Source organism: Balaenoptera musculus, chromosome 3, assembly GCF_009873245.2.
Source record: "Balaenoptera musculus isolate JJ_BM4_2016_0621 chromosome 3, mBalMus1.pri.v3, whole genome shotgun sequence".
In the NCBI taxonomy this organism is placed as follows: domain Eukaryota; kingdom Metazoa; phylum Chordata; class Mammalia; order Artiodactyla; family Balaenopteridae; genus Balaenoptera; species Balaenoptera musculus.
Window position 1 is genome coordinate 157,349,822 of NC_045787.1, and position 13,928 is coordinate 157,363,749.

The 13,928-nt window shown below is 40.4% G+C and overlaps 1 protein-coding gene and 1 pseudogene across 1 annotated transcript in view; both read left to right on the plus strand.

The window, feature by feature from the left end:
• Positions 1-13,928, plus strand: part of PBX4 (PBX homeobox 4) — a 57,710-nt gene that overhangs the window by 10,284 nt on the left and 33,498 nt on the right. The window lies entirely within an intron of this gene.
• LOC118893540 lies at positions 6,464-7,564 on the plus strand (annotated as a pseudogene).

Consider the following 13,928-nt stretch of genomic DNA (forward strand, 5'->3'; position numbering starts at 1 on the left):
TAGTGTCTTGGCCATCATCCTTTTTGATTGTCTCTCTTGTCATGCAGCACTATTAAACCCCTTAATATTTTCCCTTCATTCCTAGAGTGGATGAGTGCCCCCTGTGGGCTCGGCCCTAGAACCGAGACCAAGAAGAGGGGCCCCCAGCCGAGCCCTGTGTGCCTCTGGCTTCTGCTCCCTTCTTTGACTGTGGAACCTAGCAGTTCTCACCCTAGTTTTTGATTCTCCACTTGCCCCACTTAAGTCTAGAGACGTCAGAGCTCTGCCTTCAAACTCTTCGTTTCTACTCTGCTAGTGCCACATCTCTAGCCTCTACCTTTCCTTCAGGTCAGTTCAACAGATCTTTGCTCAGTTAGTGTGCCAAGTATGGTGCTGGCCTGGAATTTCTGAAATGAGTAAGTTGAGGCCCTCATCATGCCCGGGCCAGGCGTGGTAAATGCTTTAAACGGAAGAAAGGAGGGAGTAAGAAATCCAGGCTAGGACAGGCCAACCCATTAGAGTCTTGGACTAGACAGAGGAGTAGGACTTCCCCAAGTCCGGAGGAGGGAGAAGGTCAGCAGGACTCTGGTGAAGAGCCTCGAATGCCTTGCTAAGGGGTTTGAGTTTTTTGGAGCAGGCAGTGAGAAGCCATTTCACCTTTTGCCCAGGAGAGAGATTTTCATCTCTCTGTGGTTTTGAGTAAGAAATTTAACAGTAGTGTTGATTTTGACCAATCCATGGGCAAATTAGGAGATAAGGACATCGTAATGAGCTTTTCACAGGCTTAAATTTATTCCATTTAAAGGTTGCACTTTCATTCAAATCCTGCAGAGTTTTTCTTGTGTTGTATTAAATAATTTTCCTTGTTTCCTGGTGCCAAAACTACCTCCTGATCCAAGGCTTCATTTTGCTAAAATAACTGTAATAATTTCTATCGTTGAACTTGGGTATCAGTACGTATTCTCAACCCCCATTTACTTAGCTGTTTTTGTTTCATTGTTTGTAGGTTTGCTTTTAGAATGACTCTACAGATGACTGATGGTACCCACAACAGTTTGATTCTTCCCAGTTTTACTTTTACAAAGAAGCTTATTTTAAAATGCCAGGGCATCTGCCTCCTGGGCTGCATTCCTTTCTGGAGTTTGGCATCCTCTGTGAATTTCTAGGTTTTCCATCAAGATTTTATTTCCTCAGGGTAGGAAACATGTCTTCTAATTTTTGTTCTTTACCTAGGTCTGCCTCCAGGCGGTGCATAATATTGTTGACTGGATTTGTCAGCTAAAACAGTCCTTCTAGAAACGAGAATAATTAAGGGGATTTGATTTCATCTTTTGTTGAGGTATTAGAATCATTGTCGCTCTCAGGGAAGCTTTGTCAAGAAGTATCTTATTCTAAAGGATAAGATCTCTGAATATATCTCTAAATCAAATTCCTCAGTAATTTAAAATGATACCTTGCTCAGGAAATAAGTCAGACAGAAAAGGACAAATAGTGTATGTTTTCACTAATACGTGAAATCTAAAAAATGAAACAAGCAAACAAACAGAACAGAAATCTCTGACAGATACAGAGAACAAACTAGTGGTTGCCAGGGGGGAGAGGGCTGGGGGAGAGGCTAAATAGGTGAAGGGGGTTAAAAGGTACAAACTACTAGGTATAAAATAAGTAAGTTACAAGGATGTAATGTACAGCACAGGGAATATAGTCAATATTTTATAATAACTTTGTTTGGAGTATAAGCTATACAAATATTGAATTACTATGGTGTACACCTGAAACTAATGTAACATTGTAAGTCAACTATACTTGAGTAAAAAATAAGTAAATAAATAAATACCTCCAAAATAAAAAAATATAATAAAATAATATCTTGTTCAGGAAAGCAGATTTTTCCATAATTTGGAAAAGTAAATTACAGCTAAAATTAGAAGCTATAAGTACACTGTTGGCAGAAGCCAGGATGTGACTTACGTTCTATTCATTCCCACATTCCTTTCTCCTTATACAGTGACCGGTATATACTAGTGCCTCAATAAATGTTTGTCCTATAAATATTGAATAAGTGGGGTTGGAGGATGATAAAGCTGTATGCTTTCATTTTCTGGCATGATTCTGTGTGACTCTCAATAGTTTTGTTACAGATTGGTTTTGTTTAGCATTGGTTTTAAAAGGATATTCGCAGATTTGTTTTTTAATTTAGATTATCCTCGGAAGTTTCTTTTATTTATTTAAAAGATTTATGATTTCTCATTCATTGGAATTTTGCTTCTTCATAAACATTAACATTTTGTTTTGTTTTAATGCAGATACTTGGTTGCATAGAACACGTCACGTACTTGCTAAAGTTGCGAGCACAGACCTTTTTCTCCCCACAGTTCCCATTCACTGCCTTACAATCTGTTCAGTTATCTCAGCTATCTGTTGCTATGTAACAAATTACCACAAACCTAACAGCTTAAAACAGTTAAAACTGATCTTAGTTTCCACAGGCAGGAATCTGGGCACAGCTGAGCTGGGTCCTCTGCTCGGGGGTCTCACAAGACTTCGGTCAAGGTGTTGGCTGATCTGTGTTCCTATCTGAAGCTCAGGGTCATCTTCCAGTCTCGCAGGGTTGTTGGCAAAACTGTTGCTTGCAGTTGCAGGACTGAAGTTCTTGTTTTCTTGCTGGCTGTCAGCTGGGGGTCTGCTCTCAGCTCCAAGAGGCTGCCTGCAGTTCCCCATTACTGGCCCTCTCACAACATGGCAGCTGGCTTCAAGGCCAACAGGTGACGTTCCCCAGTCCACTAAGGTGGAGTCATAATGTAACATAACCACGGGCGAGACTATATACCATCACTTTTGCCACTTTGCAAGTCACAGATTCTGCCCAAACTCAAGGAGAGAGGATTATACTCAGTGGGGGTCACCTTAGGATGTGTCTGTCACAGAAATTAGTTCATCCCCTTTGATGAATGATGTGGTCTGTCGTACTTTATGTAATCACTGATGGTTTGCTGTCAGCTGCTTGATCACCTCTAGGCCAAGAACATGCTCAAAGGTTAGACATTTGTTTACTTTTCATAATAAACCACAAAAACATTCTGTGAAGTTACTTTGTATTCATTCAAAGGTGCTTTATACTGTATCTAAAGTAAGATGTTTTATAAGCAGGAAACTGACCTGGGAATAATCATTCCTAGAATCCCCTTTAAGAAGCAGAGCAGGGGCTTCCCTGGTGGCACAGTGGTTGAGAATCTGCCTGCCAATGCGGGGGATGCGGGTTCGAGCCCTGGTCTGGGAGGATCCCACATGCCGCGGAGCAACTGGGCCCGTGAGCCACAATTGCTGAGCCTGCGCGTCTGGAGCCTGTGCTCCGCAACAAGAGAGGCCGCGATAGTGAGAGGCCCGCGCACCGCGATGAAGAGTGGCCCCCGCTTGCCGCAACTGGAGAAAGCCCTCGCACGGAAACGAAGACCCAACACAGCCAAAAATAATAAATAAATAAATAAATAAAAATTTAAAAAAAAAAAGAAGCAGAGCAGCCGGCTTCATTCTCTTTCCTTGTATTCTGTTTTTAATCTGTTTATTTATTATTTATTTTTGGTTGCATTGGGTCTTTGTTGCTGTGCGCGGGCTTTCTCTAGTTGCGGGGAGCGGGGGCTACTCTTCGTTGCGGTGTGCAGGCTTCTCGTTGCGGTGGCTTCTCTTGTTGTGGAGCACGGGCTCTAGGTGTGCGGGCTTCAGTAGTTGTGGCACGCAGGCTCAGTAGTTGTGGCACACGGACTTAGTTGCTCCGCGGCATGTGGGATCTTCCCGGACCAGGGCTTGAACCCATGTCCCCTGCATTGGCAGGCAGGTCCTTAACCACTGAGCCACCAGGGAAGCCCCTCTTTCCTTGTATTTTTAGAATTATATTTACAGAGGATAACAAGCTCTAACCGGAGGCCATTTTCATTAATGATAATAACTGCTTTTATGGAAGGAAAACATTTTGGCATAATATCCTGTGTGATCAATTACTGTGTACTGTATAAGAAAGACTAACGTTTGGGTTCAGCTTTACAGAGCACCAAATCTCATCCCCCATTAATATTTTCATATTTGGGATTCAGAAACGTGTATCTGAGTTCTGCACCCCAACCCTAGCCTTTTGAAAGGCATCCCACAGGGGCGCATGATGAATTTGGAAGGCATTTGGAAATGAGGACATTCTCCCATAGATTAACAGTATAGTGAGTTGTGGCAGATGTTTAACCTTTCTCATGGTGTTAATCATATTTTACTTCCATCATGAAGTTACTGATTTTCAGGTATATTTTCTGTCCTTGATAGCATCTTTTAATAATGAATGCTTGGATGACAGGACTTAAAATAATAATAACAGTAAATGTTAAAATAACGGCATAGTACTCATCAAAGTTGTTCATCAACGGTGAACACACCGTTGAGATTGCAGTTATCCTCAGTCTCTCTCTTGCATTATCAAATCCCCTCCCTAGACTGGCTCTTGGACATATAGACATGTGCTAGTGTCTCATATCTTTAAAAACACACAAAGAAATGAAAACCTCCCTTGACTCTCCCTGTGTTGATTTGTACCTGGGATTTGTTTTAATCAGGTAAGAAGAAAGACAGAGACAACTTTGAAAGAAGAGTTTATCACTTGAAATTCCTGAGAGGAGGAGGCAGGCCCACATGGGGAAGCACCACACTGGGAAGTCCTTTGGGAGGCAGAAGAAGTAAGGGGACAGAATGGCCTGGAGCCTTTATTGTGATTTCCATGGGAAGGAAAGGGCGAGGCAGGGTAGACAGTTTGAGCAAGTTTAGGATTGGATAGTTTCAATAATTTCAGCAGGCTCTGGGCAATAGAGTTGGTCTCTTTTTATCTGGTACCTGGCCCTGGGGTGATTTAGGGCTGGGGGCATCTTTTTTTTTTTTCTTTTGGGCTGGGCTGGGTCTTAGTTGCGGCCCACGGGATCTTCTTCATTGTGGCATGTGAGATCTAGTTCCCTGACCAGGGATCAAACCCAGGCCCCCTGCATTGGGAGCATGGAGTCTTAACCATTGGACTACCAGGGAAGTCCCAGGGCTGGGGGCATCTTTTTTTTTTTTTTTAATAAATTTATTTATCTATCTATTTATTTATTTATTTATTTTTGGCTGAGTTGGGTCTTTGTTGCTGCACACGGGCTTTCTCTAGTTGCGGCAAGCGGGGGCTACTCTTTGTTGTGGTGCACAGGATCTAGACATGCAGGCTCAGTAGTTGTGGCACACGGGCTTAGTTGCTCCATGGCATGTGGGCTCTTCCTGGACCAGGGCTCGAACCCGTGTCCTCTGCATTGGCAGGTGGATTCTTAACCACTGTACCACCAGGGAAGCGGGGGGAGCATCTTGACTGGTGCTGAGAGTTAGATAAAAGAGGTATTGGGAGTGTGGTCTTTGGATTTGAGTTTGCATATGAAAGGCACGCTCTCAGGCAAGTTGTTTGCTATATCTGGATTTAGTTAGCTCTGGGAAGGGCAGTCTCTCCCTGCCCCAGGATGTCAAAGCATCATAAAAGATAGAACATTTTAAACATGATTAATACACACCCTTTCTTTTAGCACTTGCTACATTTCTTTACTTTCTTTTGGGATCAAGTGTCAAAGAGTTTGTGTTTGCTACTTCCACTTCCTCTCCCTCCTCCACCCACCTTCTCCCAGCCTTCTCACTCTGCTGAGTCACCAGTGACCTCCATGTTGCTAAATCCAAGGTCTCTTCTCCCACTTCACCTCTCAGAAGCATTTCTCACAGATTACTCTTCTCTCTTTGAAACTGTTCTTGGTTCCTCCCCACTGGCAGGTTGGGTCCCAGTCTCTTCTGCAGGATTTTTCATCTGCTTGACCTCTACAAGTACAGATGCCTAAACCTGGGGCCTGGGCCGCTCTCTATCTACATTCTCCTATAGTGATTCCCTCAAGTCTTGTGGCTTAAAGTGCCATCTCTATGCCCAGGACTCCATCTTTATATTGTTTATCTCCAGCCTTGAGTCCACGTCCGTGTGCCAGCTGCCTACCTGATACCTCCTCTTGGGTAGCTCATAGGGATCTCAGGTGAAACCTGATCAAAGCACAACCCTCCTTTCCAGACCCTCCTCCCCCAAACCTGCTGCCCTCCAGTCTCCGCTGTTGAAGTTGATGATATTTCCATCCATCCAGTTGCTCAGACCTAAAGCTAGTAGTTATCCTTGCACCTCCTCTTTCCCTAAAACCCTACACCAGTTTATCAGGAGTTCCTGTTGATTCCGTTCCCCAAACCAAAGATCTATCTACTTTTTATGTCTACTACCATAACTCTAAACTAAGCCAACAGCATTTCTGGACTATTCCAGCTGTAACAGCCTCCAGATTGGTATCCTTGGTTCCATATTTGCCTTCCAGCCCAGTCTCCAGAGAGCAGCCACAGTGATCTTTTTAAAATGCAGTTTGGACTGAGAGGCCCGTGGGAGCGGCGGAGACGCCGCCTGATGGCATTGAAACAAATGGGAATTGTAAGCGACTATGAGAAAATCCGTACCTTTGCTGTAGCAATAGTAGGTGTTGGTGGAGTTGGCAGTGTGACTGCTGAAATGCTGACAAGACGTGGCATTGGTAAGTTGCTACTCTTTGACTATGACAAGATGAAACTGGCCAATATGAATAGACTTTTCTTCCAACCTCATCAAGCAGGATTAAGTAAAGTTCAAGCAGCAGAACATACTTTGAGGAACATTAATCCTGATGTTCTTTTCGAAGTACACAACTACAATATAACCACAGTAGAAAACTTTGAACGTTTCATGAATAGAATAAGTAATGGTGGATTAGAAGAAGGAAAACCTGTTGACCTAGTTCTTAGCTGCGTGGACAATTTTGAAGCTCAAGTGACAATAAATACAGCTTGTAATGAGCTTGGACAAACATGGATGGAGTCTGGGGTCAGTGAAAATGCAGTTTCAGGGCATATACAGCTCATAATTCCTGGAGAACCTGCTTGTTTTGCGTGTGCGCCACCGCTTATAGTTGCTGCACATATTGATGAGAAGACTCTGAAACGAGAAGGTGTTTGTGCAGCCAGTCTTCCTACCGCTATGGGAGTGGTTGCTGGGATCTTGGTACAAAATGTGTTAAAGTTTCTGTTAAATTTTGGTACTGTTAGTTTTTACCTTGGATACAATGCAATGCAGGATTTTTTCTCTACTACGTCCATGAAGCCAAATCCTCAGTGTGATGACAGAAATTGTAGGAAGCAACAGGAAGAATATAAGAAAAAGGTAGCAGCACTGCCCACACAGGAGGTTGTTTAAGAAGAGGAAGAGATAATACATGACGACAATGAGTGGGGTATTGAGTTGGCATCTGAGGTTTCAGAAGAGGAACTGAAAAATTCTTCAGGTCCAATTCGTGACTTACCTGAAGGAATTACAGTGGCATATACAGTTCCCCAAAAGCAAGAAGATTCTGTACCTGAAGTAACAGTGGAAGATTCTGGTGAAAGCTTGGAAGACCTCATGGCCAAGATGAAGAACATGTAAATAATGGACTGGCCTGTATTTTATTTCCTGTGTCTAAACCTGTTCCCTAGCAATTAAAAAAAAAATCATTTAAAACTGAGAAAACAGGGCAATATTAGTTGATGTATAATCTTCACTGAATTGTTATACTGTTTAAAAATACTGTGACTATTGCTTGTTGCTCCCCACCCTTCAACTAAATCAGAAACTCTCCTATAACTCATGTTTCATTCTAGTAAGAAAACTTCAAAGGATTATTGCAGGCAGTTATAAATCTTATTTAAAACTTAGCCATTGAACTGTTTTGGCCTTTTGGGAGGGGTGGGAAGAAAGGACCAATCTGATTTGCCTGAGGCCATGGACAACAGAATAGTGTGTGGTCAAATATAGGGAAAGGACAAGAGGTACAACCTATTGATTAGAGCCAGCAGGCATCTATTCATTGTGTTTGGAATTGCTCTCTACAGGAAAACTGCCCACTACTACTAACTTGAGCAACAATGAATTTCAAATAGTAAACCTATAAAATAAAAACATCCTTTCAAATGTTTCCTGAAATACAGTCATTGGAAAAGTTTGTAAACCTCTGAATTATATATTCAGAACAAGACAGAGGCAAATAAGAGGAAGCTTTCTTCATGGATAGACAGATAAAGATATTTTCAGGATGTACAAATTATATTTCTGCACTGACTAAGAAAAAGCATATCATCTGTGGAACATATATCTGAGTCAGTGTGCTTTATTGAGGAGCAAAAGATAAATTTAGGCTAAGGTCATCTGAATTATACCCATCATATGGGCTACCTTCTAATACTTTATTTTATTTAAATTTGATTCTGTGGGCAATTAGATATTGGCAAAGGTTTGTCCTGGATAACAGACAATAAAAGAGGTCTAAATTGCCTCTGCAACGACTGACATGTATTTCTTCACAGGGAAGAGTATCATTTTCCCTGATTGTGACCACTAACTCATAATTTGATACACTGGTTTTCTCTGGATTTTGCATATAAATAATGAAGGCTTAGAGAGCCTTGTTTGAAATAAATTCCTGATGGTTAGGAAACTAATAAAGACACATGCATGTGTAACCATTATCTGTAGGCTGGTACTATGCTAGTCTCCTACTTTGATGACTTTTTTGCTCTGAAAAGATATAAATGTCTACATTCTATCTCTAGGAGGAAAATGTCATTAAAAAATTAAAAGTGCATTTCCCACTTGTAAAGTAAAATTCTAAAAATAATTTCAGAAAGCCCCAAATATCAAATATGTTTAATATATTAGCTTTGAGATTTTAGCATACTGTGATTCTTATGTTTAGAGTGATGTCAGGAAAGTATGGGGATAGTTTTTCTAGCCTTGAAACATATTTACGTTGCCTTAGTAGGTCATTTGTTGTTGTTTAAAATTTTAGTGTAGTCATCTGTAAAATAACTTTTCTAGTTCCTAGAGATGCTTTGAATTTCAAAAAAGAAATGCAGTCTTTCTAAATCCCATTCCTTTGGTATACTAATTTGGTACCTCTGGTACACTAATTTGGTAAGGCTTTACTTATAAGTTTATATAGTTTGATAAATAGCTAGAACCTACTATCCTTTTTTTAAAAAATTTTTATTGGAGTATAGTTGATTTACAATATGTGTTAGTTTCAGGTGTACACAAATTGAAACAGTTATACATATACATATTAGAACCTGCTATCTTCTAAAGACCTTTTTTCTGTTCTTAATTTGGCACTGTACCCTGCTGGTGTCTTATACTGTACCAAATCTTATCTAATTTTTTTGTCTTATATCTTCCATTAAAGTTATTATTTTAGCAGAAAATAAAATAAAATAAAATGCAGTTTGCTTAAGGATAGACAAATAGATCAATGGAATAGAATTGAAAGTGCAGAAATAAACCGACACATCTATGGTCAACTAACTTTTGACAAGGGTGTCAAAACCATTCAATGGGGAAAGAAAAGTCTCTTCCACAAATGGTGCTGGTAAAACTGGATCTCCACATGCAAAAGAATGAAGTTGGACCCTTAGCTTACACCTTGTACAAAAATTAACTCAAATGGATGAAACACCTAAGTGTAAGAGCTAATCCTATAAAAAAAACTATTAGTTGAAAATATAGGCATAAACATTTGTAACCCTGAATTACTCCATGGCTTCTTAGATATGACCCCTAAAGCACAAGCAACAAAAGAAAAAAATAGATAAATTTGATTTCATCAAAATGAAAAACTTTTGTGCTTCAAAGGACACTATAAAGAAGGTCAAAAGACAACTCACAGAACGGGAGAAAAGATTCGCAAATCATATATCTGATTAGTGTCTAGTATCCAGAATATGTAAGGAACTCTTTCTTACAACTCAACAATAAAAAAACAAATAGCCCAATTTAAAAATGAACAAAGGATTTGAACAGGCGTTTTTCTAAAGAAGAATGGCTTGCTGTACACTTGAAAGAAACACAACATTGTAAATCAACTATACTCCAATAAATATTTTTAAAAAAAAGACAAAAATACCCCAGAAAAAAAAATAAAAATAAAGAATAGCTGATAAACACAAGAAAAGATGTGCAACATCATTAGCCATTAAACAAATGCAAATCAAAACCACAGTGAGATACCACCTCACACCCACAGGGGTGGCTATAATAAAAAAAGACAGTAGCAAGTGTTGACAAGGATGTGGAGAAATTGGACATGCCATAAGTTGCTGATGGAAATGTAAAATGGTGCAGCCACTTTGCAAAAGTTTGACATTTCCTTAAAAAGTTAAGCATAGAGTTAACATATGACCCAGCCTTTCTCCCTAGGCATATGCTCACACAAAAACTTGTACATGCATGTTCATAGCAGGATCATTCATAATAGCCAAAAGGTGGAAATAACCCAAATGTCCATCAACTGATGAATAGATAAAATATATTCAAACAGTGGAGTATTAGTTGACCATAAAAAGGAATGAAGCAATGACACACCACATCTTGGATGAACCATGAAAGCATGCTGTGTGAAAGAAGCCAGTCACAAAAGACCACATACTGTATGATTTCCATTTATATGAAATGTCCACACAAATCTGTAGAGGCAGGTTAAGTGGTTGCTGAGTGGGAGGAGGGGGAAATGTGGAATGACTACTAATGAGAACAGGGTTTCTTCTTGGGGTGATGAAAATGTCCTGGAATTAGGTGGTGATAGTTGGCATGTCATGAGTTTACTAAAAGTGACTGAATTGTATGTATACTTAAGTGTGAACTTCATGGTGTGTGAATTACATCTCAAAGAAATCAGCGCTAATAAAAATGCAATACATGTCGCGTGAAAACCACTCTGTAAAATCCTCCATTGCTTCCTGTGTTAGTTTTCTATTACTATTGCCAACTGTGACAAATGACCGCAGACTTAGTGGCTTAAAAAATACAAATTTGTAATCTTCCATTTCTGTAGGTTCCAAGTCCAACATTGGGCTCTCATTGGGCTAAAATCAAGGCGTTAGCAGGGCATTCCTTCTGGAGGCTCTGAAGGAGAGTCCACTCCCTTGCCTTTTCCAGCCTGTCGAGGCCGCCTGCATTCCTTGGCTTGCAGTGCCTCCATCTTCAAAGCCCACAATGTAGTGTCTCTGACCCTATGTCGTTGCATCTCTTTCACTGACCACAGCTGGGAGAGTTTGTCCACTTTTAAGGACACATGATTAAATGTAAATCAACTATACTTCAATTTTTTTTTTTTAAAGACACATGATTAGATTGGGCCCATCTGTATAATCCAAGTTAATCTTCCCACCTAAAAGTCCTTAACATTAATCATCTGCAGAGTTCTTTTTCCCTTGTAAGTGGTTCTGAGGATTAACATGTGGACATCTTTGGGGACCATTCCTCTGCCGACCACAGTTTCCATCACAGGTGAGCAAAAGCCAGAGTCATTCCCCTGACTACAAGGCTCTTCCAGTCAGCCCCACTTGCCTCTCCAACTTCACCGCATGGCTCTCTCCTTCACCCCTTATTCTACAGCATCCTGGTCTCTTAAAAAGCCCAGAGTGGGGGGCTTCCCTGGTGGCGCAGTGGTTGAGAATCTGCCTGCCAATGCAGGGGACACGGGTTCGAGCCCTGGTCTGGGAAGATCCCACATGCCGCGGAGCAACTGGGCCCGTGCGCCACAGCTACTGAGCCTGCGCGTCTGGAGCCTGTGCTCCGCAACAAGAGAGGCCACGATAGTGAGAGGTCCGCGCACCGCGATGAAGAGTGGCCCCCGCTTGCCACAACTAGAGGAAGCCCTCGCACAGAAACGAAGACACAACACAGACAAAATAAATAAATTAATAAATAATAATTAAAGGTGCTAATAATTAAAAAAAAAAAAAAAAGCCCAGAATGGGGACTTCCTGGCGGTCCAGTAGTTACAACTCTGCACTTCCACTGCAGGGGGTGAGGGTTCAATCCCTGGTCAGGGAACTAAGATCCCACATGCTGTGTGGCGTGGCAAAAATAAATAAATAAATAATAACCAAGGGTGTTCTCACTCAGGGCCTTTGCACTGGCTGCTTCCTCTGCCTAAATATTTACTCTCTTCAGATCTCTTCCTGCCTGACTTCTCCGTGTCATTCCGATCTCAGCTTTGATGTCACCTTAGAGACATGCAAACGCTAATAAGCCTTCTAGTTACCACTCTAGTTTAAGTCACCACAAGGCACCTGCCACTGCCGATGGTGTATATGTGTGTGTTTGCATGTGTGAGTATGGTGTCGTGTGGTGTCTCACTTTCTCCTTCCTGCTGTGTGGGTAGGGACCTCATCTGTGTCTCTGTGACACTAGAATGGTGTGTGGCACTTAGAAGCTGCTCAGTAACCACCTGCTAAGTTAATGGGGCTTTTTCTTCTTTTTTAAAAATATTTTTCTTTTTTTTTTTTTTTTCACACACACACACTGTACTTTATTTTTACAAGAGATAAATAGACTGACACCAAGCATTGTACATGGATGACCACAACAAAAGCAACAATGATTGCAATTACCAAACATGAAACACACTCATACTATGTCATAATATTGACATTCAGTCCAGTAATCCTCCACTGTAACAGCTCCTTTACTTTGCAGTGAAAATTGATTTGTATATTCTTTGCCTCTGAGTCCTTGTTGGATTTTTTTTTTTTAATTCAGACAGAAAGTCACAAAAATTATACTCATCCTCATCAGTTCACTCAGTCCCATGTAATTAAATTTTTTTTTCATCTTGATCTTTTGTTAGCACTTTTATGAGTTCATCAGTTTTTCATTAGAGTTCTGAAAATGCTTATTCATTCAGTTCAGCAGTACAGTCAGTTACCAGAAACCTGTACTTGTCAGAGTCTTTTCCATGAATTTCTTAAAGATGAAACCCTTTTATAGGAACATATTTGCAAAAGCATGAGAGTACACACAGAACTGTCTGTAAATGACAACAGACTTAAAAATGACCACAGTTAAAAATTTGATGAAAGTTCATAATAATGCAGTTGACAAGAAAATTAGTTATTTCTGAGATATACATTTTAAGGTAATAACTAGGATTATGACTTATAACATTATACCAGAACATATAAGATTTTTAGAAATTTCATGTAATGTCTGAAACATTTATATTAACATATTTCCATACAAATAACCCAATGAAAGTTTAGTATTAGTTGTTTTGTTTGTTTGTTTTTTTATACTGCAGGTTCTTATTAGGCATCAATTTTATACACATCAGTGTATACATGTCAATCCCAATCGCCCAATTCAGCACAACACCATACCCACCCCATCGCAGTTTTCCCCCCTTGGTGTCCATATGTCCGTTCTCTACATCTGTGTCTCAACCTCTGCCCTGCAAACCGGCTCATCTGTACCATTTTTCTAGGTTCCACATACATGCGTTAATATACGATATTTGTTTTTCTCTTTCTGACTTACTTCACTCTGTATGACAGTCTCTAGATCCATCCACGTCTCAACAAATGACTCAATTTCGTTCCTTTTTATGGCTAAGTAATATTCCATTGTATATATGTACCACATCTTCTTTATCCATTCGTCTGTTGATGGGCATTTAGGTTGCTTCCATGACCTGGCTATTGTAAATAGTGCTGCAATGAACATTCGGGTGCATGTGTCTTTTTGAATTACGGTTTTCTCTGGGTATATGCCCAGTAGTGGGATTGCTGGGTCATATGGTAATTCTATTTTTAGTTTTTTAAGGAACCTCCATATTGTTCTCCATAGTGGCTGTATCAATTTACATTCCCACCAACAGTGCAAGAGGGTTCCCTTTTCTCCACACCCTCTCCAGCATTTGTTGTTTGTAGATTTTCTGATGATGCCCATTCTAACTGGTGTGAGGTGATACCTCATTGTAGTTTTGATTTGCATTTCTCTAATGATTAGTGATGTTGAGCATCTTTTCATGTGC